At 45.2% G+C, this 25,760-nt stretch overlaps 1 protein-coding gene across 2 annotated transcripts in view; it reads left to right on the forward strand.

Moving 5' to 3' along the window:
- The first annotated feature begins 857 nt into the window (after positions 1-857).
- The window catches only part of CEP63 (centrosomal protein 63), a 408,460-nt gene continuing 383,557 nt past the window's right edge, over positions 858-25,760 (forward strand). Inside the window, exon 1 of one of the 2 annotated variants that reach the window (XM_078665801.1) lies at positions 858-998. The gene's annotated coding sequence lies outside the window, so the exon portion shown is untranslated. The remainder of the gene's footprint in view (positions 999-25,760) is intronic. The other variant, XM_078665802.1, reaches the window with a different exon arrangement.

Below are 25,760 nucleotides of genomic sequence, written 5' to 3' on the forward strand. Positions count from 1 at the left end.
TTTCAGTGTGGTTTGTTATTGTTAGCATCGTGCATGTCTTTGTATTACTATTTACTACCATCTAGTGGATTACTGCAGTACTGCATTAAAGTTTGTAGCGATTCGTGCAAAGAATGAATTACAAAAATGTGGAAGTTGAGGTGTAACGGCGATTTGCATTCTTGACAACATTTTCAGACCAAGAAGGCACCCCCACATTTCAAGTTTAACAAACACTAATTATGATAATAAACGCATCACTGAAACGACCTCATATGACTTTTGCTCATCCCATAACATCAAAGAGTAAGGGCACCAGAAATGATTGTGTAACACCGTATACATTACAAAAGACTATCTCACTAAGGAACATGGTCGCAACCGGCATGCATCTTACACTATGCATCATACACTATGAGAATAACCCTCAATTGCGTTTTTTGATTGGGACTTGCACCCAATAATCTAGTTCCAACGACTGCGCCCCAGTGACAGATTGTTACTATCGCATCCAGAGCCGGGCCCTCCAAGTCGCCCAACCCAACTAAATTGCCCACAACTTAGTTCCGGCAGGTTGGTGCCAAGGTGTTTTTAAAAATTGAGCTTAGGCAGCGCATACGCTGTAGCTCTAAGGTGTAGCCAGTCAAGCGTTCATACTGATCTTGGCAGCGCCCGCTTCACTTCGGTTTCAGTACGCTTTAATTTATAGCCGAGTTCGACTTCGCACTTCCTGTTTTAATATTGACTTTGTGCGTTCCTACGCGCCTATCCACGCGCTCTTTTCAGTGCCCCCGGGGTACAAGCAGGGACCGACTAGAATGCTCTTTTATCAGAACGCTCTGTACGGTGCCCCTGGGGCACAGCAGGCATCCACTTCCACTCCAGCGCGTCTTCTTGTTGTGTTGTGCGCTTTGATGACAGCCTGTGACATGGAGGAGCGATGTGCCTGGCTGTTGGTGTTCAGCTCAGCCTTTCTCTGCAACCTCTTTAAAATCCGGCTCCCCTCTTTTTCCTCTGTAGTAAGTAAAACCGGGTGGGGGAGCTAGTGTGCCGAAAGACTTCTGGTGTCGCTTGGGACTGTTTTTTTTTTCTTTTTGGTTTTCGGCTTGTCGTTCCTTCCTCTTATTTGCTTGCACAGCCCACCTCCAGTCGTTGTTTGCCACTCGCCCCCTACTCTCAGCTCATTGTTGCTTGTTTAATTTAATTTCAGTGAGTTCTTGCGGTGCTAGAATATCACTGCCTTTACCATACCTTCCAAGCGTATTTTCTTAAAGTTGAAAATGAAGAATACATACATGAAGCAAAATATGAAACCGCTCCTAATAACGAATTAAACCAGCGTAAAAAGTGTTTCTTCTGTTGCCTTTTCCATATTAAGACTAATTTGCTCTTATACGATTTTGTTGTTGTTGCTTTTTGTTCTTCTTTACTTCACTTGGGTGTAAAAAAGCTTTTCACGTAAGGTGAAAAACCTAGAATGGTAGAGAGTGGTTCTGAATTTAAACTGGGAAAGATGTGAGGTTACTGGATGACTGTCTCCTAGTACACTGTGCTCGAGTGCAGGAAATATGTTTAACAACTTAAAGCCTCACACAGATTCGACGCAGAGGTTTCCTCAGAGTTTCTAGCTTGGAGTTGTAGGTCCTGCACCTTTGCAAGGCCAGAAATTAGGAATGGAGTAGTAGGGTGGGTAATAACGAGTGCGCTGACTGTTCTTCTATGGAATGAGATTTCACAGGGAGTATAGTCTCTCTTTTCAAGAATATGAACGTAAAACAAGAACAGGTTGTTTTAACGAAGTTAAACGTTAACCATCCATGTTTGCAACAATACTGGACGTAATCTGTATATTGTAATAAAAATGTTAAATGCTTCAGATCGTTGTCACGTGGCAGCTTTCGTTTATCGTTAGTGTTTATTGACAGCCAGTTTGGTTCGAAATTAATGTTTCTTCTCACGGCATAATATTCATGCCTGACAAGTATCACGCAACAGGTGTGACGCTCACGCATTTCAGTGTGGTGTTCCGCATCACCGCACTGAAATGCAATGTCACGCATTTAATGCCACTCGCCAGCGCGTGCCACTGGTGGCGCAGATGTGCACCTGTGCGCCGGCTTTGCTGCTCCGAGAAGTGCTGCAAGCCTTCTGGGCTCAGTAAGTTCATAAATAGTTAAAGAATGTCTGCTCTCAGTCTCTGAGTGTTTGAGAGTGCTACAATGTAACAAATCTGCCCAGCTTGGCTCAATATGCCGCGCGGCTTTGACACATTGACTCCTGCAAATTGCCGACAGGGGCATTGCGGGGGCCTGCCAGCAGTGGTTGCTACTGGCTGTGGCACAACATGGGGCACGTGATTATATAATCCGGAACTGACCATACTATATAATCCGGAACTGACCATACTAGTTCAGTCACGTCCCGGCCGGAGGAAGTAGGAACCTAGTCAGAGGCAGAAGTGGTGGGGACTCAATCTGAGTCGACGAGTGCCTCGTCCTGGGCTGCACGCTGAGACTGTCAGTGCACTGCTGCCTGCGCATAGTGACCTCCAAATGACCGAATCCCTCCTGCCTAAGGATGGGCCTAATGGTTCTGCGCTTCAGTGCATTTGTAAGTGATGGCAGGGTCACGAGGGAGATACAAGCAGCTGTTCTGCAGGGGATGTCTAGATCAAAGGCAAACACCCTGATAACAAGCACATCATCGAAATACCTGTCTGCCAACTGCAGTCGGCAGAGGTCTCCCAGTGGTCTTACAAATACAGGAAACAGAAGAAACACATCCGGGTGTCTTCGAGTGCCTTAGGCACATGCATGTGGGAATCTTCAGAGGCCGAGACATGTGCTTCCGGAATCTTCCTGAATCTTCCCAAGTTGTTATCTGTGTACGCATGGCTGGAATAGGACTGAAAGGTCTTTTGGACAACCTAGTGCAACAGGCTGTTCCAACATCATGTTTGGACCGCGAGGCTGAATGGCTAGATAACTTAGCGTTATTCCCCACTATGCCAAGTTTTGCTGCCTTGTCTATTGAGGATGGAGTAAGGTATCTGTGGAGAGGAAGGTGTACGGGGGTAATGTCCAGATTACTTCCTAGTAATCGTGATTACACCAATTAGCCGCTCTGCATCTATTGAATATGCTGGAAAGAATCAGACGAGGAACTGGCACCGCTCCTGCGCCGGGACCGAACTCGCGCTCAGAGACAGAGTGCAAGAGGACTATGAGACTACAGAACAAGACAAGTACGTACTTTGCCCAGGGAGCCTGCTTTGCTGCCAGCCACCACTGATTTTAGTTGTTGTCGCAGAGAGTGTACTGCAGGTCTCAGGTTTGTTCCCCTCACTGCTGAATATATGATCTTAAGAGGCGTGCTTTCCTGAATTAAGTTGGAACAAAATGCGTTCCATGAGTATTTACAGACATTTTAATTCAGGAAATACTGAATACCTGGACGGAATTGCATGTATTTATTGGCAGCGAGGGAGGTGCTCTTCGCACACCTTGAAAAGTACGGAGGCTGCCGGCGTCGCTTGTATAGAAATACAGCTGCATATTAATTTCAAGTAAGTGTGTCTCTAGGGGTTTATAAGGCACTCTGATACCCATAGGGTCTTGTGACAGTGCGCGCTATAGAAAACGGCAAAGATAAATAAATGTGTAACTTGGAGACAACCTCAGAATTCTAAACTTAAATACCATGAGGCCTGCTGCACTGGATCGCCCGAGGCCTGCTGAGCAGTGAAAGCCTAAATCTGGTGCTAACAGCCAGACAGGGGTCTTGTGCATGCTGAGACTGAGCAATGGGGTTTGATGCCAAATCTGAAACGTGCTGCACACAAAGTTTAAGGCTTAGGCGCACTGTATGCAGACTTAAGCTTGCTACACACAGATATCCAGCCGCATGTAGGCCGAGACTGAGAGATGAGACCTGAGGCATGCTATCTAAGAAGGCCTGCTGCACCCAGCTACACCATGCACACAGACGCAAGCCTCCTGCATGCATACAGCATTGTGCACAGCTACACTGTGTACACTGATGCAAGCCTCCTGCACACACTCAACATTGTACCCAGAAACACCATGCACACAGACGCAAGCCTCCTGCACCAAGCAGCATCACACAGCTGCAGATCCTGTGGTGTCTACAGCCACACACAGAACGAACCTGCGATCTATAATACAGACAGTAAGGCCTTCCTGCCATAAGGCAGCGCAATAACTGCAGGGCAGTTTGAGGCCTTCTGCACATGGGCAGAGACCTGATACCTGCAGTGCTCAGAGTCGGGCAGAGATCAAGGGCACACCAATTTCAGCAGTTACTAGTCTGTCTGCAAAGCTGTGTCACCCAGTTAATTTACTTTTACAGGAGCGCGTGGGTGCAATTTCTGATATTTATATGTTTCCCTTGCCTTCAGTGCTTGATTTTTCTCGCGATACAGAGTCACTTATAGTCGTTGAATGTCACTCATAATTACACTGAAATTATGAAAGTGTCACACATAGCAATCCAAAACCTTGGCAGCTATGAACATTTCTAGCGAAATTCTTGAGAACGTCACCTTTCTAGAGAACATTTTGCATGGGCTAAACTTATCCTATATATTTTTTGGGAAAGCTAATAGCTTAAGTGCAAGCGATGCCGTTTTTCCTTTTAGGTCTGCAGATACGATCAACATGCCGTACAGCACTAAGAAAAGAAGGCCCAGGCATGTAATGCACTATTCTATTTATCACAAGAGTTATCTACCGAAAGGGTGCTCCAGAAACACAAAACGCATTTGTATCTCCCTTCTTGGAAAATACAAGACCAGGCTGATCATCTTAGAGTGTTGCAGAATGAGGGATTCAAGGACAGCTCCATGGGTAATGTGCCTCCTCCAGAAATTTGTGCGTTGAATGTCAGTCTCCAATGCATGCAGACTGACGCAGGTTTTCATCTTTCAGAGGTTGATAAGACCAGTGTTGTTGAGTTGTGCAATACGGGGGGTAGGGGTGCACTGTTGTTCAAAGCATTCATTTAACTCATGATCTAGGCAGCAGAGGCTGTGCGAAACAAGGTAATATTTCTATCATGCCTATAAGAATAATAATGACCTTTACTACATGACAGACCACATCCCTGGGTTGGAAACGTGTGTGTTAGACCACATCATTCCATAAGCTGCACTGCCTTTCTTCATGGCAAGCTCTTCTGCTGCTTTTGACAAGTGAACGCCCTGTGTCCGTACAGAGTTCTCTGTTCTCACTGCAGCAATCACAGCTCTTCTCTCATGTTGGGGGGGAAGAGAATCGGGTAGCCTGTTGATTCTCTCCACCCACAGCCCCCTCGCATTGCCTCTCACAACCTCCTTATGTCACCCATTACTTCTCCACCATGTGTTCTTTTAGCCCCCTCCTCTTTTTTTTGTTTTTTTAGAGCCCAAAGACACAGATATGGAGCTTAGCTCCCACCTATTTTTTTTTTTGTCACCAGAAAGGCAAAGCTATTCACATTATTCCACGCTACACAATTGAACTCCACTCATTTTCAATCCACCCCACACAATTCGACACCAAGCCACATAATTTAACTCAACCACAGAATTACACAACACAGTACAATCCACACCACTGAATTCCACATCATGCTGCAACATTCAGCAGCACATCACATAATTAAACTTCACTACATACCTCTTCATAACACAAAATACAATTCCACATAATTACACTCCATAACTCACTACCCATCTCCAAATAATTCTGGTAAACGCAATATCACATAATTAGTATCCACATAATTCTACTACATATATCCACTCCACACAATTCCACAACTAACAATTCCAAGCTAACCCACATAATTCCACTGCTCACCACATACATAAGCTCCATAGCACATGGTTAAAAGACATTGTCATATTTTCAAATAGCTCTAACTCAAGCAAATGCGAGACCTATTGCATTTCCAATTATTGTTGAGGTGGGAGAAAGGTAGATGGGAGGACATGGAAGGGGGCTAATAGGGTGTTAAATACAGTGATTGCGGATCCTTAAAAAAAGTTTAGACCAACTTTAAATCACTGGAGCCAAGGTAGAAGGATGTTACTGTGCGTTGAACCTTTAATGTAGAGACCTCCATGAGCCCCTCAGAAGGTTGGCGCTCTGGGCCTGGTCCCAGCTTGCTCATGCTAAAAGCTGGTCATGACTGAGTCACACATTTGAGTCCTTGGACAGATCCTCCTGTTAACAAAGATGACTTCCCATTGCACTTGCCATGTCCAAGCTATGCATCCTCACCCATTAGCACTTTCCTATTACTCCGCCCATGGCTGAAATGTATAGAATGGCCTCTTAGGAAAGTATAATCTATTGATTAGAAATCTGAATGCAAATTTTCAGACTTATGGTCTTTGGTCCTAAGGATTAGGTATGTAAGAGATGAAATTGCCCAGGTGTGATCCTCCTTTGGCATCACACAAGGTCAGTGCAGGATATGAGGGAACCCAGCCAGAGCCTAGAACTTGCACCTGTTACTAAACCAAATATGGCATCTGGGCTGATCTTTGTCAGATATATTGAATTTCTCCAAGTATAATTTGTTAACACCAGGGCACGTTTGGAGATATCTGCACCATGTATGTTTTGCATGCAGAGGAGTAATCTTTAGGCAGTCAATGAAAGAGTTTTTTTCCCCAATTTGGCCAAAGATCACACAAATGCCTCACTTAAAAGGCCATCCGCGCTCCTTTTGTTTGTGTGTCGTGTTGGCTGGGGTCCAACTGGATCTTACAGCTCAGCAGCTAGCGCATTACCTACCAGACTTCTCTTATCCTATTTATATCCTAGATGCATGCACAAGATCTGTGACGAAGTCGTGTTAACCTTGTAAGATATTTTAAAATGCAGAATGCTTATGATCAATTAAGTAAGCCAGAACAAATGCACTGTCACACTTGCTCAAATTGACAAGTTTTTTGGGGCACTGTTTTAAAATAAATAAATGTGTAAGTTGACGATTAGACTCGGCTCCCCATGACTTCACCTTTTTGCTCCACACTTTGAACCAGTTTACAGGATCCCAGAGTGATTTATTATCAATTTCCAGCACTGCACACAGTACTAGATTTTGCTATGATTGAGTGGAAGAAGCAACAAGAGTGTATGGAATCTAAGGTTTCTGTGTGATTAGCATTTTTTCATCCCACCATCATTTGGAAGGTGTCACCCTCTTTTCAACAATATAAACCAACCTAAAAAACAACATGCATCCATAGACTTCTATAAGGTCATCATCTTTACAGACCTTCATCACCCTTCAAGGAAACATTGATAAGGCCAATAAGGCTGGTTTTGGCTGCCATCTTTTTGACTTTGTTAATGTTTGCTTTTTCTGTCATCATTTTTGTAAAACTTTAGGACTACCTTTTACTGAAGAGGCTACTTTTTGTGTCGATACCTTTTTTGTCACTCCGAGTGCAGTGAGCCAATGGCTGATGTGAGCTGACCCAATGCTCGTTGATGAATACTTCAGCAGTTAGAGGACAATGTGAATGACTTAACAGACTAAGGGATGAAGAGGGCTTTTTTAAAGCCCCTAAAAGTAAGAATATTATAGAAGGTCTGGTAAAATCAAAAAGGTCTTGGCTAACACCAGACCCAAAAAATGATTTACCTGCAAGTCAGTACTAGAAGGGTGCAACTCATCCGATCGAAATACAGTGCTACCGAAATGTACCTTGAATGAAACAAACAAAAGTTTAGAGAGGAAAGCCATCGAATAAGGAAGGAGCAGGAAACCGAGACTGACAAAGACACTGAATTAAGAACAAGCATTTACAATGCAATGGTCTCGGCATTATTAAAGGTAGAGCTGTTGGCATTGCTCATGACATTTTTTTTCATTTTTTTTTTAAACATAAATAAATTGTATTGTCATTTACAATAGCAATAGGTGAGCATTAGAGAGTAGTAGAGAGTATTCGCGGACACAGAGCCGCACACACACACACACAGACAGAGCCGCAGACACACACAGACAGAGCCACGCACACACACACAGACAGAGCCACGCACACAGACAGAGCCACACACAGACAGAGGTGTGTGTGTGTGTGTGTGTGTGTGTCTGTCTGTGTGTCTGTCTGTGTGTCTGTCTGTGTGTCTGTCTGTGTGTCTGTCTGTCTGTCTGTCTGTCTGTCTGTCTGTCTCTGTCTCTGTCTCTGTCTCTGTCTCTGTCTCTGTCTCTGTCTCTGTCTCTGTCTCTGTCTCTCTATATGTCCGGGAATATTCTCTACTACTGTCTAATGCTCACCTATTGCCATTATAACTGACAATACCATTTATGTATGTTTTAAAAAAAATTTTTATGAGCAATGCCAATAGCTCTACCTTTAATAATGCCGAGACCATTGCATTGTAAATGCTTGTTTTTTTTCTCCATTGCTAAGATTCATGATTCAACTTGTTGGTGCTCTCCATGAGAGACATTCAGTCTCATGTTACTGCGTGATTTGCTTGGGTTATCATTGACTTCTTGGGAGGGAGGGAGGGGGGGGGGCGGGGGCACCTGTGGGGTCAGTCTGGAGATCCAAGTACAGTATCCTAGAAGTGCAGAAAACGTAGCTTTGTGGACTATGTTGGCGGGGGTGTGAGCAAAACCTCTCGTAAAATTAACTTGGACCAGTGATGTAACAAACTTGTAATGAAGGAACCGACTACAGGCTGGATCGGTCCTAAAATGAAACTATAAATAAGACTATAAATAAGACTTCAATAGGGCCACGATGCCCCTGCACTTGCTACACCATTGCTTGGTACTTCTCTGTCTAGAGCTTCCGTGTGAGGGGTTTACACATCGGTTTCTAGATATGGATGCGTCCGCAGGGTGTGAAAATCTCTGGCTTTTGACTAAATTGCAAGATTGGGGGTGCATGTATCGACTATCTGTGGTCGTGAGCAGTGACTGCTGTTTCAGATCTCTCGGTGTTCGTTTCTGCTGAGGAAACAGAGGTACCAGTTGTGTGTATGCTGATGTTAGCTTGCAGTCCATTGCTGAGCAACATCCCCCTCTTCCCCCCCCCCAAAAAAAACCTTCACTACTGTCAACCAAGAGGAATATGCCTGCGACAGGCATATTCCTCTTGGTTGACAGTAGTGAAGGTTTTTTTTTTTGGGTGCCTCATAACATGTGCCTGTTATGAGTAGAGGCTGCTGCGTGATTGTTTAATTCGATGCAGTTTGTTAAACTCCTTTCGCCCGACAACACTTTTACGTAGTCACATTTACACAGCATCCATGCGTCAATTACTTCACTTCCGCCCAGGCTGCCCTCCACTGTCATCTTGTATAGCTCTCCCTCTTCTTGTACCCTTCTGTCTTTCTGTGGTCCTCGGTGTTCAGTTCGTCCTCACAGGGCCCCTTCTCTAGCCACCTCCGCCCTGATCCCCCGCGCTCCCAGGGCACCAGCTGCGCTCTTGTATTCCCCGAGACTGCCTCCGCCCTCCGACCACATCTCTCACCGGGCAGCATCCTGTAAATCTGTATATTGACGTTTAGTGTCATCAAGGCAGAGTGCTCCTCCCCGGGCCCCTGGCCGCCTCACTCTGTACATCACGTTTTCCCAAGGCTGATCAGGCTCTCTGCCCACACCCTCCCCTTTGTTCTCGACTCATTCATACATTATGCTCACTTTGGGGCGGGGGTGTCCACCATTCCTAGCTGCCCCTCTGCAATCTTTGAGCCGGCCTTTCTGCCTATTTGACGCTGTTATTCATAGGCTGGTGGTCCCGCAGCAGCGCAACACGACTGAGACTCAAGCCATTCCTGAATTTGAATTTTGAATTTAATTTTGGAGAGAACAGCGCGAGATCGGCAGACGCACACGGCTGGGCCTTCTCGGCCGCCTTAATTAGCGCCATTAATTATTTAATTTAGTGTCCCTGTTTATTCTTCTGTGACCACGGCATGCGAGCCACCGTCCACGGCCAGCCGATTTAGATCGAAGTCTGACTCCGAGATCGCTTACCGAAACATGCAGTATTAACCGAGATGTATTCATCTGGCCCTCCCCCCACCCCTTTTGCTCCTAGAAAGCAACGTCTCCAAACACTTAAATCGGATGGCAAACCATGGCGTGAAAAGTATTTTCTTATTTAAAGGGATCGCCTTTCTGATTGCCAGACTTCACCGTCATTGACGAGCCAGTTCATTGACCGGTTTTGAACCTCTTTTTTTTTTTTTAAGGGGGGAGAGCTGCCGACTTTGGACGTGGGGGACTAGGCACGATTCTCGGCATCGCTCAACTCTGGGCAAATCACTAAACCTTCCCGTGCCTACCAGAAAGAACGTGTCCTTGTTTCATGTTAACGTGTGCACATTTAAATCGCTCCAGTACCTACGGGTCAAGTTCGCGCAATAGAAAACTGCAAACAAAAATTTATAAACAGTGAAAAGAGTGTACGCCACACCAAATGCTGGCTAGTTATTTGTATTGCATCCACCAACAGTAACGGCCTTCCAACATGCCAGCTAAATCTAAGTGGGTGCTTAGCTCATACAAAGTTCTATACAGTTCCTTATGATGCATTCTTAACTATATTGCCAGCTGTAGAGTACAATACATCTTTTACCCCCAACAAAGTGATGCAACAAAAAGGAATGGAAGAAGAACAAGCCTTAAATGGGCGAACTTTTGTGCTGTCGGCCTTCCACCCATGGTCCATTCTTACACGCGGCAGGAATCAAATAATCAATAAGCGCCCCACACCGCAGCACTCAAGGAGGCAGTGTGAGGTGCTGGCTAAGGAGGCAGTGACAGAGGAGAGCTGCGGGCGGAGGGAGGGGGGGGAGCGGGACGGAGGAGAGCTGCGGGCGGAGGGAGGGGGGGAGCGGGACGAAGGAGAGCTGCGGGCGGAGGGAGGGGGGACGAGCAGAGCAGCTCTGGAAAGCACCACCGTCTTTCTCCGGGGAAAAGCAGAAATGCCTCGGAGAAAGCATGGTAATTTTCGCATTCGGGGGCGTCTGTTTTGTTGTTCTGAGTGACGGGTGACGTCACTGGCGAAAGAACAGCAAAATGTACGCCCCCAAATCCGAAAATGACGGAGCCTATTCGGAGGGACAGCTCTCTCCTCCAATGGCTGGCCTCTGTTTAGGAAGCCAGCCAATGGGAGAGAGGCAAAAACAGAAGCGGGACGAATAGTCCATACTAAGCAACATTAAATCTCGGTACTTCCGGTTCTGCCTTCGGCAGACCGGATATTACCTCGACCTAAAAAGTTGCCGATCTAGAATCTTAAACTAAGTAAATGTAATAGCATTATTTACAAAGTTCTCTGCAGTGGTATCTATTCTAGGAGGAATAAAAGAATGGGCTATTAATGTACAGCAGCCTTTGTAGGAAAGTTTGTGTAATTGAAAGAAATCACTAAGCACAAACATTAGTACAAACCGTTGATATGGTAATCGATCAGCAGGCTAGATGTAGAACTAGGCTCTCAGACAGTGACAGGAAGTTCCCTCAGCTGCCCGGCACTCTTATTCAGCACAACCCATTTCAGTGTTTTCTCTTTCTATGCAAATACTTTTTATGCACCTACATTGCATGCCACACTAGACTGCACTTTTCAAAGGGACCTCATATTTATGGCCTCATGCTTACTTAGACAAAGGACAGAGCTAAGAGTCAACAATTGCTCTGTGTAAGCGGTTAAACAATCCAGCTGTCTTTTCTCAGTTTAAATGATCCAGGATGCATCACAAGGCTTGCCCCGATCTTCAATCGCGATACAAAAGGGTATGATGGACGGAGCGTTTGAGCAAATCAAACACTCACCCCCAGTCAACTAATCTGGGTTTAATCCATCACCATTCTTTAGCCCACTCAGCCACCCCATTTCAGACATGGCTATATGCAAATCAGTCTCACCCTGTGCCTCATGGGAACAGTCCAGCCCGAACTGCCAAGCCATGTCTTCCATGGACCAGAAACAAGCATCCTGGGACCGGTTTCGGATTCATAATACTCATCAGCCAGGCTATCTTGAATCCAGTGGCCAAGTGAGCAAGGGACTCACGTCTGAGCATACCCTGCCACACTTAGGGCGAACAAAGCGATACAAAAGGGGATGATGGACGGAGCGTTTGAGCAAATCAAACACTCACCCCCGTCAACTGATCTGGGTTTAATCCATCACCATTCTTTAGCCCACTCAGCCACCCCATTTCAGACATGGCTATATGCAAATCAGTCTGACCCTGTGCCTCATGGGAACAGTCCAGCCCGAACTGCCAAGCCATGTCTTCCATGGACCGGAAACAAGCATCCTGGGACCGGTTTCGGATTCATAATCCTCATCAGCCAGGCTATCTTGAATCCAGTGGCCAAGTGAGCAAGGGACTCACGTCTGAGCATACCCTGCCACACTTAGGTCGAACAAAGCGATACAAAAGGGGATGGTGGACGGAGCGTTTGAGCAAATCAAACACTCACCCCCAGTCAACTGATCTGGGTTTAATCCATCACCATTCTTTAGCCCACTCAGCCACCCCATTTCAATCGCGCTTCCTGAGCAAACTGAGCCCAAAGGCTGAGACTTTCCTGACTCCACTCCGGGAGTAAAGAGTGCGAGCTGTGCGCTGTGGACTCCTCTGCCTCCTGGATGCTGTGAACTTGCGGCGCCTCTCTTGAGGTGTGTCAGGTCGACCCACTCGTTCACCTTTGGCCAGGGAGGTTCCTCGTAGCTGCAGCTCTCTGATACAGTTGAAGGAAGGTAACTCGGCCCCTGCACCACTTCAGTTTTCACAGTCCTATGCTGACTGCATCCAGATCAGGAGGTGGGTAGGAAGCAGGGGGCGCTGGTACTTGTAGTTCTTAATTTAAGAGTGTCAAGGGAATATAATTGTATTGAAGCTTTACAGAGCACTTACTGCCCCTGTGTGGGGTGCGTTGAAGCACTTGCCTACATGAGTCGCATGCTACACTGGGTAGGGTGTGTAGTTGGAAGGATGTTGACTTTGTTTTGAACCTAAGTGGGAACTGTTTCCTTGTCGTACGTGATGATCACCGTGGTGCAGTTATCGTGTTATGGGACGCAGCGTGTATCAGTGTGTTGGATGATGAAGTGTGAAAGACAGATGCACAGATCATGGTTTTCAGTATGCTGGTAGAATGTCATTGCCAGACCTGGACTCCAGTGGACGTGAGGTGAGGGAAGAAAACAAATTCCTCAAGTAAAGAAGCACATCATGTTACACACTGCCAAAGGCAGGGCTAATGGGCACAGTATTATACAATTACAACCATTACCTGAAGCTGAAAAAATATAGCCATCGTTATGTTTTGCCTGGCCTTAAAATGATGTCTGCTGAAGTGCACACATTTGTGGTAAATAACAGAGCACAGACAGACGCGTGATTTAGGAACAGCACAAGTTCAAAGCTGTTGCTTAGGGTCTACAAAGGTTTCCTTTCATTTAACTGACAGCATTTTAATATAACACCCATCCTTTTTACACTCTTAGATCATGCGTTGAAGATGACCTTTACTTTGTTGGGAAACAACTTTTACAACGCACTACCATTACGACGAAACTTTTACAACGCAACATCCATTACATCGCATGCCATTACAACGCATGACACTACAACGCATGACACTACAACGCATGACACTACAACGCATGACACTACAACGCATGACACTACAACGCATGACACTACAACGCATGACACTACAACGCATGACACTACAACGCATGCCATTACAACGCATACCATTACAACGCATAACATTACAACGCATAGTACCCTTACACTATCCAACACTTACCCTACTGTTGCACCCCCCTGGAGTTAGAATAGTAATTTTAACCCTACACTATCCAATACTTACCATACATGCAATGTAATGTTATGCGTTGTAATGGTGTGCGTTGTAAAGGTAGTATGCGTTGTAATGGAATGCGTTGTAAAGGTAGTTTTTAAAAATTTGTTGTAATGGCATGCGTTGTAATGGCATGCGTTGTAATGGATGTTGCGTTGTAAAAAATGCGTTGTAAAGGTATGCGTTGTAAAAGTATGCGTTGTAACGTCATACATCCACTTTGTTGCATGCCAGCTTGCTGCTTACACAAGAAACTTCCAATTATAAATCTAACTTGATGCTTTTACCTGTGGAGTAAGTACAGGTTTCCATTGGAAATGTATACTTCTACCTGCATCATGCACGCCATGATGTTCCTTCCGGGCATACTGCGTCTGGCTCATGAAACAATACCATTATATTATGAAGGAGGACGTTTGGCTGTGTCATTACATTTGACACACAGCAGCCGTGATAGATGAGGAAACACCCCTCAGTAGCCAAAAGGAGTGCAATACAAGCATTTGTTTAGCAAAAACTTACAGTTCTATCCAATCTGATGCTGTGCTCGTGTCCATCATGTGGGCTGTGCCAAAGCAGCTCACTCGGAAGTACTCCTGAAAGCTCTATTTTACGTCAATAACATAATGTAATCAACAGCTGCGTAGGCAAGCCTGCGGAACGTTGAATGAAGAGATTTCGAAGCAGGTAGGCTGGTTATAGCTTTTTTTAATTCAAGAAAATTGTTATTGGACTTGATAAAGCAAGAAACAGAAAGAAAACCCTGCAAATCAACAATACAGTCATAAGCTGGAGGGAATGCCACTGAGAATTCCACAGGAAAATACATAATTATGCTACATGCCCCAATGCAGGCATATTTTTGGATTCCTATATCTGGGGGAATATGATACTGTGGGAAAAACATCCTAGTCAGCTGCTGTCACTCATAAACATTGATTGTAAAATATATACCAAAGAACTTGCCACCAGACTGGCAAAAGTCCATCCGTAGCATACTGAGCCACCCAGTGCAATCTGGTGTCCTTAATGAAAATATGGCTCATCAGAATATACATAGTATAGAACAATGTATCAAAATAAGCAACAAGTCACAGTACAAACCCCCATGGATCTCATAATATAATTATTCTCATAAGAGTAAATATTTTGTATTTGTTTATTGTTATCAATCACATGAGCAAATATTTCATATATATATATATATATATATATATATATATATATATATATATATATATATATGTATATAATTTCTAATTTCTAATTTAAAATACTTGTAGAGCGCAGCGTACACCTTGCGGTTTCTTGGCGCTGGGGGGATCGGCAACTGAGATGAAGAGGGACCAGGGAGAGATGAAAAAAAAAAAATATTGAGGGAGTTTTTAAGTGGGGAAAGCCTGACTAAAAAGAAACGTTTTTAGTTCTCTGCGAAAAGGGAGATACTGAGTAGCAGAGCGGAGGTGGTCAGGAAGTGAGTTCCAGAAGGTTGGGGCTAGGGTGGAGAAATTAGCCCCGCCCCACTTTTTGCGAGTGAAGCGAGGGATCTGGAGGAGGGACCTGGAGGAAGACCGAAGTTCTCTTGCAGGTACATAGGACTTGATTAGTGAGGAGATGAAGGCAGGGGCAGAGCCCTGACGGGCCTGGAAAACCATGCACCCGATCTTGAATAGAGCCCGTTCCTTTATGGGGAGCCAGTGGAGCTCCCTGAGAAGGGGGGTGGAATGGTGATATCGAGGGAGGCCGTACACAAGCCGGGCCGCTTGATTCTGAACGGTCTGGAGTCTACGCAAACTATAAGCAGGGATGCCGTGGTAAAGAGCGTTTGCGTAGTCCAATTTGGATATTACATGTGCGGCCATGATGATCCTGAGTGCCTGGGGGGAAAAGAAGCGGGAAACAGTGCGGATAGTGCGGAGAGAAAGGAAACAAGAGGACACCACAGAGCTAATTTGTGAATGAAGAGTGAGTTGGCTGTTAATTTTGACCCCAAGTGTTTTGACCGTGGTGGAGGGGGTCGGTGCAGAGCCAAGAGAAGGGGGCCAAAAGAGAGAGTTCCTCTATATATATAGTTAGCAAGATCTCTGGAAGCCCCCAAGAACATCTACAACTCCCAACCTACATTCACTTAAAACTCACACTCGGACAGAACAATCAAACTGAGTCACTCCCACACTTCAGTCATCCAAGCCTCAAAATCACAATTCGATAAAAAATACCCAGAAGGGCTCATTTTAAGACCAGGGGAGGAATCAGTTGAGCAATAGCATATCCTTAGTCAACACGCTTTGAGTATTCAGATAATACATTACACTGAGTATCTTCATCCAATGGTCCTCCAATTAAACATATCCAGGTCTGGATGGTTGTGAAATAGCACAGACGGCTTACGCTGATGGTATACTGCTTTTTAAAGAAGAGGCTGATAATGCAATTCTCTACTTGTAGAAGGATATAGCAGATTATGCAGAATAGAGAAAAAACAGAGTTTTTCCCTCTAAATGCCCCCTGTTTTTCCGTATTTATTCAAAACACAGAACTAATATAGCAAAATAAGGCGCTAAAAGGCCTGGGCCTTTGGTTTGGAAGGGATATTAAAAGAACATTGTTAAATGAAAACAAAACAATCTCCAAAGTCAAGGACTTACTCCTGCAAAATTGCCTAAAATGTATAACATGGTGGGGCAAACTTGATGCAGTCAGGAAGATTGGTTGACCTGTGATGTTACATGGAAGTCCCGTCGGCATCGTTCAAAATCCAGAGTTTCATTTGTGATAGAGTTGGTGTAGCTTTCCTTTTAAAGAGAGAATTCCAAATGTTTCGTAATGCAGTTGAGGGTTTATCAGTTCCCAAGAGTGCTCTATTAACAGTGGGACATTGTACATATGATATTTAGCTGTAAGTATTCTGTCCCTTGTGACATCAGATCCAGAATGCGCTGCAATAGTTTAAAGTCTCACCTCACCATTGAGGCTACCATGGCCCTCTTAGGCATTCCATGCAACTCCAAATATAAATCTACCCTTTCCGTCAAAGACTTTCAATTGATTGATCTCTTGCTGGCTATACGAACTAAAATGATCCTCTCTGAATGGAAGAATTCCTTAAATAGGTCTTTCCTTACTTGGTGGACATGGATATGTTTCATCAGAAGCACTGACAACACATGTAAGTAAACTGCTCACGGTGGCATCCTGTAACTAATTGTTTTGATCCTCACTTTTGCTTCACCAATGTAAAAACGTGTTTTACTTCCAGCTGTAACATTTCATAGCTATTGGCCACCTCGCTTCTTTCCACTAATCTTGCCGCTAGCTTGAGGTAGCTAAACTCTACGTTTCAGGAGCTATGCTGCCAGACTGAAAGTTGCTGTAAGTAGCATACTTCCCTGTCCTTTTAGTAGATCTTAGAGTGTTGGTAGTCTTATGAATTGTCCCCAGGACATCTCCACTATGTCCGAAAACCATGTTTGCCTCGCCCATTGAGTGGATCTCAGGATTAATGTGACGTTTCCTTCTCGCACTTGTTTATCACCTTTGCTATCATTGAAATTGGAGCACCAGTTTAAGGAAAAGGTCGCTGACCATTTTATCAACCAGGCATTACCCAGCAATTTTGGGTGGTAGAACCTGGATGCAGTGGTGGCTGGTGGAATTTGAAAGTGGTGGGCTTAAGACTAGTTAATGAACTTTGGTGCGCAAGCAAGTGCGTTGAAGGAGCTTGACATTTCCTCAGGAGATTAGGGGTTTCTGCCTGAGAAAATTTCAAACAATGAGTGGGAAATTGGGCATTTACGAGTACAATTCCTGTAATAAATTGACCCAAAACACATAGAAGAGGTATGCCCTGATGTAGCGCCCCACTATTACTATTACTCCTACTCATTAATAGCACATTCTAATGCAGATGGTTGAGGGAAGCTCAAATCCTATTTCAAAGGTAGTGTCTAAAACCTAGATTACACTAAGAAAGAGATGCTCTTTCAGATAGATGGTCGCCTACAAAGTAGCATTCCGGACAATGTGCACAGAGTATGCTGTCTGGAACACAATTTACTGTCGTGAATGATGGTTGAAGTGAATAAAAAACACAAAGTATGGCAAGAGTGATGCTGAGTGCCATGTGGTGTGGGGGTCAGTGAGTGTTGGGGTGGGTCAAAGACGTGCATAAAGTACAAAATGTTCTGCAACTATTTTTTTTTAATCTTCAGGTAACTGCCTATCAAATAACGCATATATCGTAAGTGAGTTAGTTAAACTAAGCTGTGAGAAATTAACGTTTTATGTTATGAAGCCTTAGTATGATTATGCAATAATGCAGATGTTAGTTTGTGTATCCAGAGAGTCGCAGAATTTGATTCTGGTTGGTGCACTGGAGACTACTGACTTTTGTATTTACAGTGCTCTTATGTCCCTTGTCCCAGCCTGTAACTGAAAGCACTGTGAATTTGTAGTCATTATTTTATAATTGAATTACTCACAATTTGTCGCGAAATGTGAAAAAAAAGTATAATGGTTAAAATGAAACAGTGCTTTCATCATATATATTTTAGCAACAACAATAAACCTGCACCTAGTGCACATTCTTTATGTATAAAGAATATACTCCAGAACTCACCAAGTGACACCCTTACATCACCTCGGGAAAAAAAATGACACCTACCATGAAGCTTGAAGTGACTCCTTCACTGACAGCCCATACTGTTTGCCTAACAGCAATTACACTTGCGACTAACCAACTGCACTCATTAAAATTTCTTTCAGTTATCAGCTGCCGCTTACATTTAACAAGAGTCAGGACCTGGGCCGTTCAATCTATAGCACTGAGGGCAGTCTTTTGCTCATCTCCAGCTCCTTCCAAACAAGGTCATAGCATGTAAAGTACAGAGCTGGGGTCTCGCTGTGTGACACGGATCCTCATTTTCTAGGTCTAGCGTGTAGCTGCAGCGCGCATGCACTGCTCGCTTTGCGAAGCATGCAGTAATGGAGTATGGAGTGGAAGATCTGTGCAAGCTCCGCCCATAATTTTAATTGCCTCGTGTCATTGTATTTCATAAATGCTGCCATCTGATTAATTATGAGGCCTGTTAGTCCCTCTTCGTCTCTCCTTATTATGGCCATGTCCTCATTGGTACCCTCCCATGGCTTCTGGCCCCTTTACTTCGAGTGTTACACAGTACAGTACATGGTATTTAAACTGTGAGCACTACTTTGTCTGTGCCTTCTCGCCCCCTTCTCCTCCATCCCCCCGCCTGCACTCCTGTTGTCCATGCTCCTCCCCTCCCGTTGTCTGTGATGCAATGTAATAGGTCTCGCATAAATGCGAGTCCTATTGCATTGCAAATGCTTGTTTCTTGGTTCATGTCCGTGTTCGCTGGGTGAGCTGGAACAAAGACAGACCCTTCAGAAAATGAAAAAAAGTTTGTTTCAAGCGTATTTTTCTCCCAGTACTCCACTGTTAGCCAAGGGAGTTAGCGAGTCAGAAGAGGTTGTGGTGAAAAAACTCCTGAGCCGTTCAGGTTCTGTCGCAGGTTCTTCGGGTGAGAGCACGATTGGCTTAACTGAAATCTGAAATCATTCCTGTGCTGCAAAGGCCGTAAAGGAGCTGCTTAATTTGTGGCGCTCTCTGTGAAGGTGCATGTTTTGAATGCTAACCAGATATATGGACTATCAAAAGGAGGTGCACCGAACAGAGTACATTCAGTCTGTTATGTTTTCTTTTATTTTCCTTTTTTAATTTTGGTAATAACATATGTTCATAAAAACAGCCAATGCGTTTGGTTCCTCAAGAGCACAAGCCTTTGGAACTTCATCAGGGCTTTAAAGGTAGAATGCAAGTATATGATCCAGAATTGGAAATAAAGCTATCTGTTGCCGCGTAGTGGCGCTCCAATTGAACCAGATGTCCCAACTTTATTGGGATTTATACAACCCAACCATCGATAGATACGTTCTAGGAAGATATATTCCTGTCGGTAGGGAAATGCTTCAAGTAATGCGATATGCCGCCTTGATACGCGTTCTGAGTCCTTCCTGTGTGCTACCTGGAAAGGATCCATGCCCCTTGGCAGCAAGAATTCAGATTCGAGTGACTCTAAAAGAAGGACAAAGAAGAGCCAAAGAGTGGGAGAACAGAGGACTAGCTGTGGACTTTGATGCCAAACCCTACCTTCCTGCTCCTGCCCTGACAATCGCAGGGACCCAACTCGTCCTGCAGCTGTGCATCTTCCAAAAACCTCGGAAGGCGGCCAGGACTTTGTCTACCAGCCAGCATCTCCCTTAAAGTGGAGGTGCCACTTCCCTGCAGACACCGGCTGCGACGTCCGGTACACCAGTCTGCTAACCACCGGGTTCACTGATGCAGCCGCCACTCAGTAAGAGGTCATCATGCTCCAGAAGAACAAATCCATCTCCCCACCAAGTTTGTAGACACCAGGACCCTGCGGAGCCTCCCTACCCCAATACCTGAGGTACCGGAGCCTGTTGCAAGCACCAAGGCTGGTTTGTGTTCAACCGGAACACCACCACCTCCATAACCGACCTACACGTCGAAGGAGTACACCACAGGCCAGTTCCATGTCAGAAGTAGTTTTGCTGTGTTTCTTCTCCCTCTTCAGCAGGAGCACTGAGTGGGAGCCTCAAACTCGATGACCCGCTGAACAAAACACCTATGCACTCCAGCCCACTGGCCCAAGTTCATTGAAACCGACAGTGTCTCTGTGGCCCTGGAACCCCCATGAGTGGAGCTGCCCTTTGGGTTCTGCCGGACTGGTCCCCCAGTTCAGACTTGCAGCCTCTTTCTTGCAGGTACTTTCCCCCATTGACTTTCACGTGTAGCGTTGGAGGCTACCACTGCTGAAAGCACCTCTGCACCCGAACACCCCAGGGCAGCTAAAACTGAACTATTGGTGCTTTCTTGGACCTTGGACACTACTCACCTTAAGTTCAGAAGATCTGTCCTGTAAGTCACTTGCAAGTGACCCTATCCAGTGAATGTTTTTCGCTTAATATAACGTTACTGCGCTCAAGGTTCGTGCCTCAAATCTGACAGCTGTAATTTTCTACTGTTAAATTTGCTAACATCTAAAGTACTTACCAGAATACGAAATTCTTGGTGTTCAAAATTCCATAAAATTGTTTATTTTCCTAAATTGATCGCGGGTTTCTTCGTGAGTGTGTCATTTATGGACTTTGTGTGTACAACAAATGCTAAACGCTACCATCTGATAAGCCTAAACTGGCCTTTCTAACACAAATTAGATCATTTGAGATTATTAATTTAAGGCATGTAAACCAATAAGGGTCGTCTGAACTTTCTACACTGTGTACCTCATTTTGATACACTACATAAAGAGCCAGCTTCCTACAGGAATCATAGATGTTTCCCATGCCAATTTCGCATGTGCTTCAGTTAACACACTGCCCAGAATGATCAATATCTACCTTCACCCACTAATAAGCGCCCTCAAGGAGAGAAGAATCACCGTTTTCAATTATGCCAATGATCTCCAACTCCTCTTCCAGATCGACAACTCCCCCCAGTCAATATCGGACTTCAAAGACACAATGACTTTTATGCGCCAATGGATGGATTACAACCATTTAAAACTGAACCCCAGCAAAACTGAACTAATACTGATAGGTGCAGCACAAATTCACTGGGGCCCACACTACTGGCCAAACAACCTAGGCCCCCCACCCTCTCCCCCCACCTCAGTAAAGCCTTGGGGTTACCGTAACAGGGCTCGACAAATCCACTCGACCGCTCGCATTGGCGAGGTAAATTTTATGAGGTCGAGCTATTTTTAGGCCCTACTCGCCCTTTCTGAGGATTAGGAAAACATACTAACTTTTGTCCTCCGTCTTTGAAAACGGAGCAAATGTGACAAGATAACAAGATTTAAAGGCCTTTTTATTGCTCACAAAGCAAATGAGCAGTAAAGATGCCTTTAAATCTTGTTATCTTGTCACGTTTGCTCCGCTTTCAGAGACGGAGGACAAGTAGGTTACTATTAGGTCGAGGAGATTTTTCAAGGTACTAGACCTGCAGGACTAGTACAATTTTTCAGATTTTTCTAGCCCTGCGTAAGGAACGACCTGTCCCTCAAATAGGCACCGTGATTTCCACCTGCTTCCTGCAATTGCGCAAAGTCAGGAAAATAAGCAGACTTTTATCCCAAACTGCACTGATCCAGGTCGTGATAGCCCTGGTATTATCCTGGCTTGACTATGAAAACGCCACCTTCCTGGGACTCCCAATTGGACTAACCAAACGACTACAACTGGTGCAAAATCAAGCGGCTAGACTAATTTACTAACAACCCAGACGGCAACACGCCTCCCTCTCTTAAAAAAACTGCATTGGTTACCTATCCCCCAGCTTTGTACCTTTAAAATCGCCTGCCTGGTGTACAAATCCCTAAACAATCGCAGCCCCAAATTTATTACTGACCAAATTTTCCGTCATACACCCTCGCGCAACCTCCACTCGGCCCATCTTCACCTCCTCACAGTACCCACCTTCAAACTGAAGCGGCAAGGGGGCTGCAGGTTCGCGACCCTTGCCCCCGACTATGGAACTCCATCCCAGTGGAAATCAGATTAAGCACAATCCTTATCAATTTCAGAAAACATGGCTTTTCTCATGCGCCTATAATTAATCTGTTCGGCCCGGTGATCCCTCTGCATCATCAGCGCCAAGAAACTAACCGGGGACCGAGCTCTCTACAAAACCCTTCTAACATAACATAACATCATGTAGTACTAGTTTCATTTATGTCGTTTTCCACTATTGCATAACTTGGAACTACTCTCTGCATCATTTTGGATAATGTATTAATTGCAGCACATGTGAATTTGGCATGGCAGTTTATTTTTGAACATGGACAAACTTGAAACAATAGCACTTCATGATGATCATTGGAAAGTAAGGCTGGCATATCACCTTTGAAATATGTGGGTAGTGCCTGGTGTGAATTTTAGCAGGGTTTCTGACAGGATGATACGCTGAGCCTCAAATAATTTGCAGCATTTTAATATAAGCATGTATCTTCCACTATTTGAGCAACCCTGCAGGCATCTGACAGACAGCACTCCTCTGACTGCACTGAATTTCTGATCTTTTTTGTCTTCACTGCAAAATGGATGGAAATGCAAAAGGGATTCACCTTGCTTTGTGGACAATGATGTGCAAATAGCAGTACCAAAAGTCAGTTATTCAGAAGCATTTACTTTTTTTTTCTTTGTTTCTTTTTATTTGAAAAAAATATAGACAAGCAAGGCAGAAAAATCGTCATACAAAGTACCAGTTCAAACGAGGAAGGAAAAGACATCACGACAAAATCAGCAATCAATATAAGGAAAGGGAGGGTGGGGACATGGGCCGACTCAATACAAATATAATGAAATAGCCAGAATGTGGGATCAGGGGGAGAGTGGGACATCAGTGTTATCTACTACAGGCGGTGTACATATATCCCCACGATAACTATTCCAAGGTCCCCACACTCTACACCACTTCCGGGGACGGCCCCGGGCCAAATACACAGTTTTTTCCCTGAACATACACCAGTCCATGTTTTCCTTCCATACTTCGACTGTAGGAGGCCTCTGGGACCCCCACAACTGAGCAATATCTCGCTTGGCAATCATGGCCCCCAGGGTCGCCCACTGAGTCTGGGCTGCATTATAATCAGTGGTTTCCCAGACATTTAACAAGCAGCGCCTGGCTTCCGGCAAGAGAGCAACACCCGTCACTTCCTTCATTACCTCATGCACCCCGTTCCAGAAAGCAACAACTTCAGGACATTCCCAAATAATGTGGAGAAATGTCCCCACCTGCCCACACCCCCGCTTACATAGGCCCTCCTCAGAAAAGCCCATTCGAACCAAACGGGGGCCCGTGACGTATACCCTGTGGAGGATCTTAAGTTGTAACAGTCGGAGTTGAGCTGGAATCGCGACCTCCTTGGGAGAGGAGATCGCAGACTGCCAGTCCTCGTCATCTAACTCGAGACCGTCACGGGTCCACAAGTCCCGGAGATGCAGTAGGAGGTCCGACCTATCATTAATTAATTTTTTGTAGACAAGGGAGATAGTACTATCAGGCACATAACCATCCAACAATCTATCTTCTAGCGGGGATGATTCCGGAATTACACCCCACACTGGGAAAACTGACATCAAGGCATGGCGAATCTGAACATAGCGGAAGTACTCTGTGTCACCCAATTCAAACTCCGTCTTTAACATCTCAAACGATTTCACCTGACCTTTGACCCAGAGGTCTCCCACCTTACTAATACCAATGAGGTCCCACTTATCGAAACCCTTGGTCTTCCACAATTTACCAAGCTTATCCGAGCCAAAAAGCGGGGTCGCTAGAGTCAAGCGGTCTTTCAATCCCATAGAACTAGTTGCCTCCTGCCACATACGTACTGCCGTCTTCGTAGGCCCTGACCAAGCTTTAACCACCGATTTTAAATGCAGCGCCCTATAGTAATTACCCCAAGGCAACAGCCATCTATCCATAGCAAAAGCAGGGTTCAATTCGGGACCATACATACCATGAGTAATGGCACCCAATTGAGACGCCCAATAATAACGTTTGATGTCAGGGAGAGCAATACCCCCGTCATACCACGGGAGCGTCAGTTTGGGAAGTGCAATACAGGGTCTACCGTCCCAGATCAACTTCCTTTGAAGACCCTCAACTGTACGGAAATAGCTAGCGGGAACTATATTTAGAGTGTTCTGGAGAGCATAGAGAAAACGAGGCAGAGACATAATTTTAAAGAGGGCCGGACGACCAAGCGGCGAAAGCGGAAGCTTACGCCAACCCGCGACGTCCTGCTTCAATCTAGTCAAGGGCGGGAGAAGATTCTGTTCATACAGAGTTGCGGGGTCCAATGAAACATAGATACCGAGTTATTTAAACCCCGATTGTGTCACCTGAATGGGACAGTTACGTGGCAGAAGAGGGACGTCACCAGAAATAACGTATAGGTAGGATTTCGTCCAATTAATAATCAGGCCCGAGTTTCTACCAAAAGAGGTCAGAACATCACACAAAACCATCAATGACTTCCGGGGCGAGGTCAGATACAGTAAAATGTCATCTGCATAAAGCGAGATGCGATCTTCAAACTCAGATGACCACTGAATACCCTTCATCGAGGGCTCCCACCGGATCCACGCAGCGAGGGGCTCCAGGGCTAAGGCAAACAGGAGCGGCGACAAGGGACAACCCTGACGAGTACCTCTTTCAAGACTAAACGGAATAGAGACACGACCATTCACAACAATTTGCGCAAGGGGGTCCTCATAGAGAAGCCGCACCCAGCCAATAAAACCGGGTCCAAACCCAAACTTAGCCAACGCGGCCCATAAATATGGCCATTCCACGGTATCGAAAGCCATCGTGGCATCCAACGACGCCAAGATGGCTGGCTCTCGCAACGTCGCAGCCCTCGCGAGAACGCCGTGTAGACGCCTAAGATTCAGGGCAGTGATTCTATGCGGGATGAAACCGGATTGATCCGGATGTATCAACCCGCTAATAACGGTGATCAATCGGTTAGCCAGTAATTTTGTGAGGATCTTAGGTTCGGCATTCAAAAGAGATATCGGCCGGTACGATGCACACCTATCTCTTGGTTTCCCTTCCTTATGAATCAGCACAATGGTAGCAAGACGCTGATCACGGGGGAGAGAACCACACTCACGTGACTCCAAAAACATATCCCTTAAATAGGGAGCCATCTTGTCAGGCCGCAACTTGTAAAGTTCAATAGGCAGACCGTTGGGACCCATAGCTTTCCCTGAACGCAGGGAGCGAATCGCAAGAGCCACCTCATCCGCGGTTATTGCAGCGTCCATTTGTTCCCTGTCAACATCAGAAAGTCGCGGTAAAGCAATAT

Source organism: Lissotriton helveticus, chromosome 11 (assembly GCF_964261635.1).
Source record: "Lissotriton helveticus chromosome 11, aLisHel1.1, whole genome shotgun sequence".
Taxonomy (NCBI): Eukaryota; Metazoa; Chordata; class Amphibia; order Caudata; family Salamandridae; genus Lissotriton; species Lissotriton helveticus.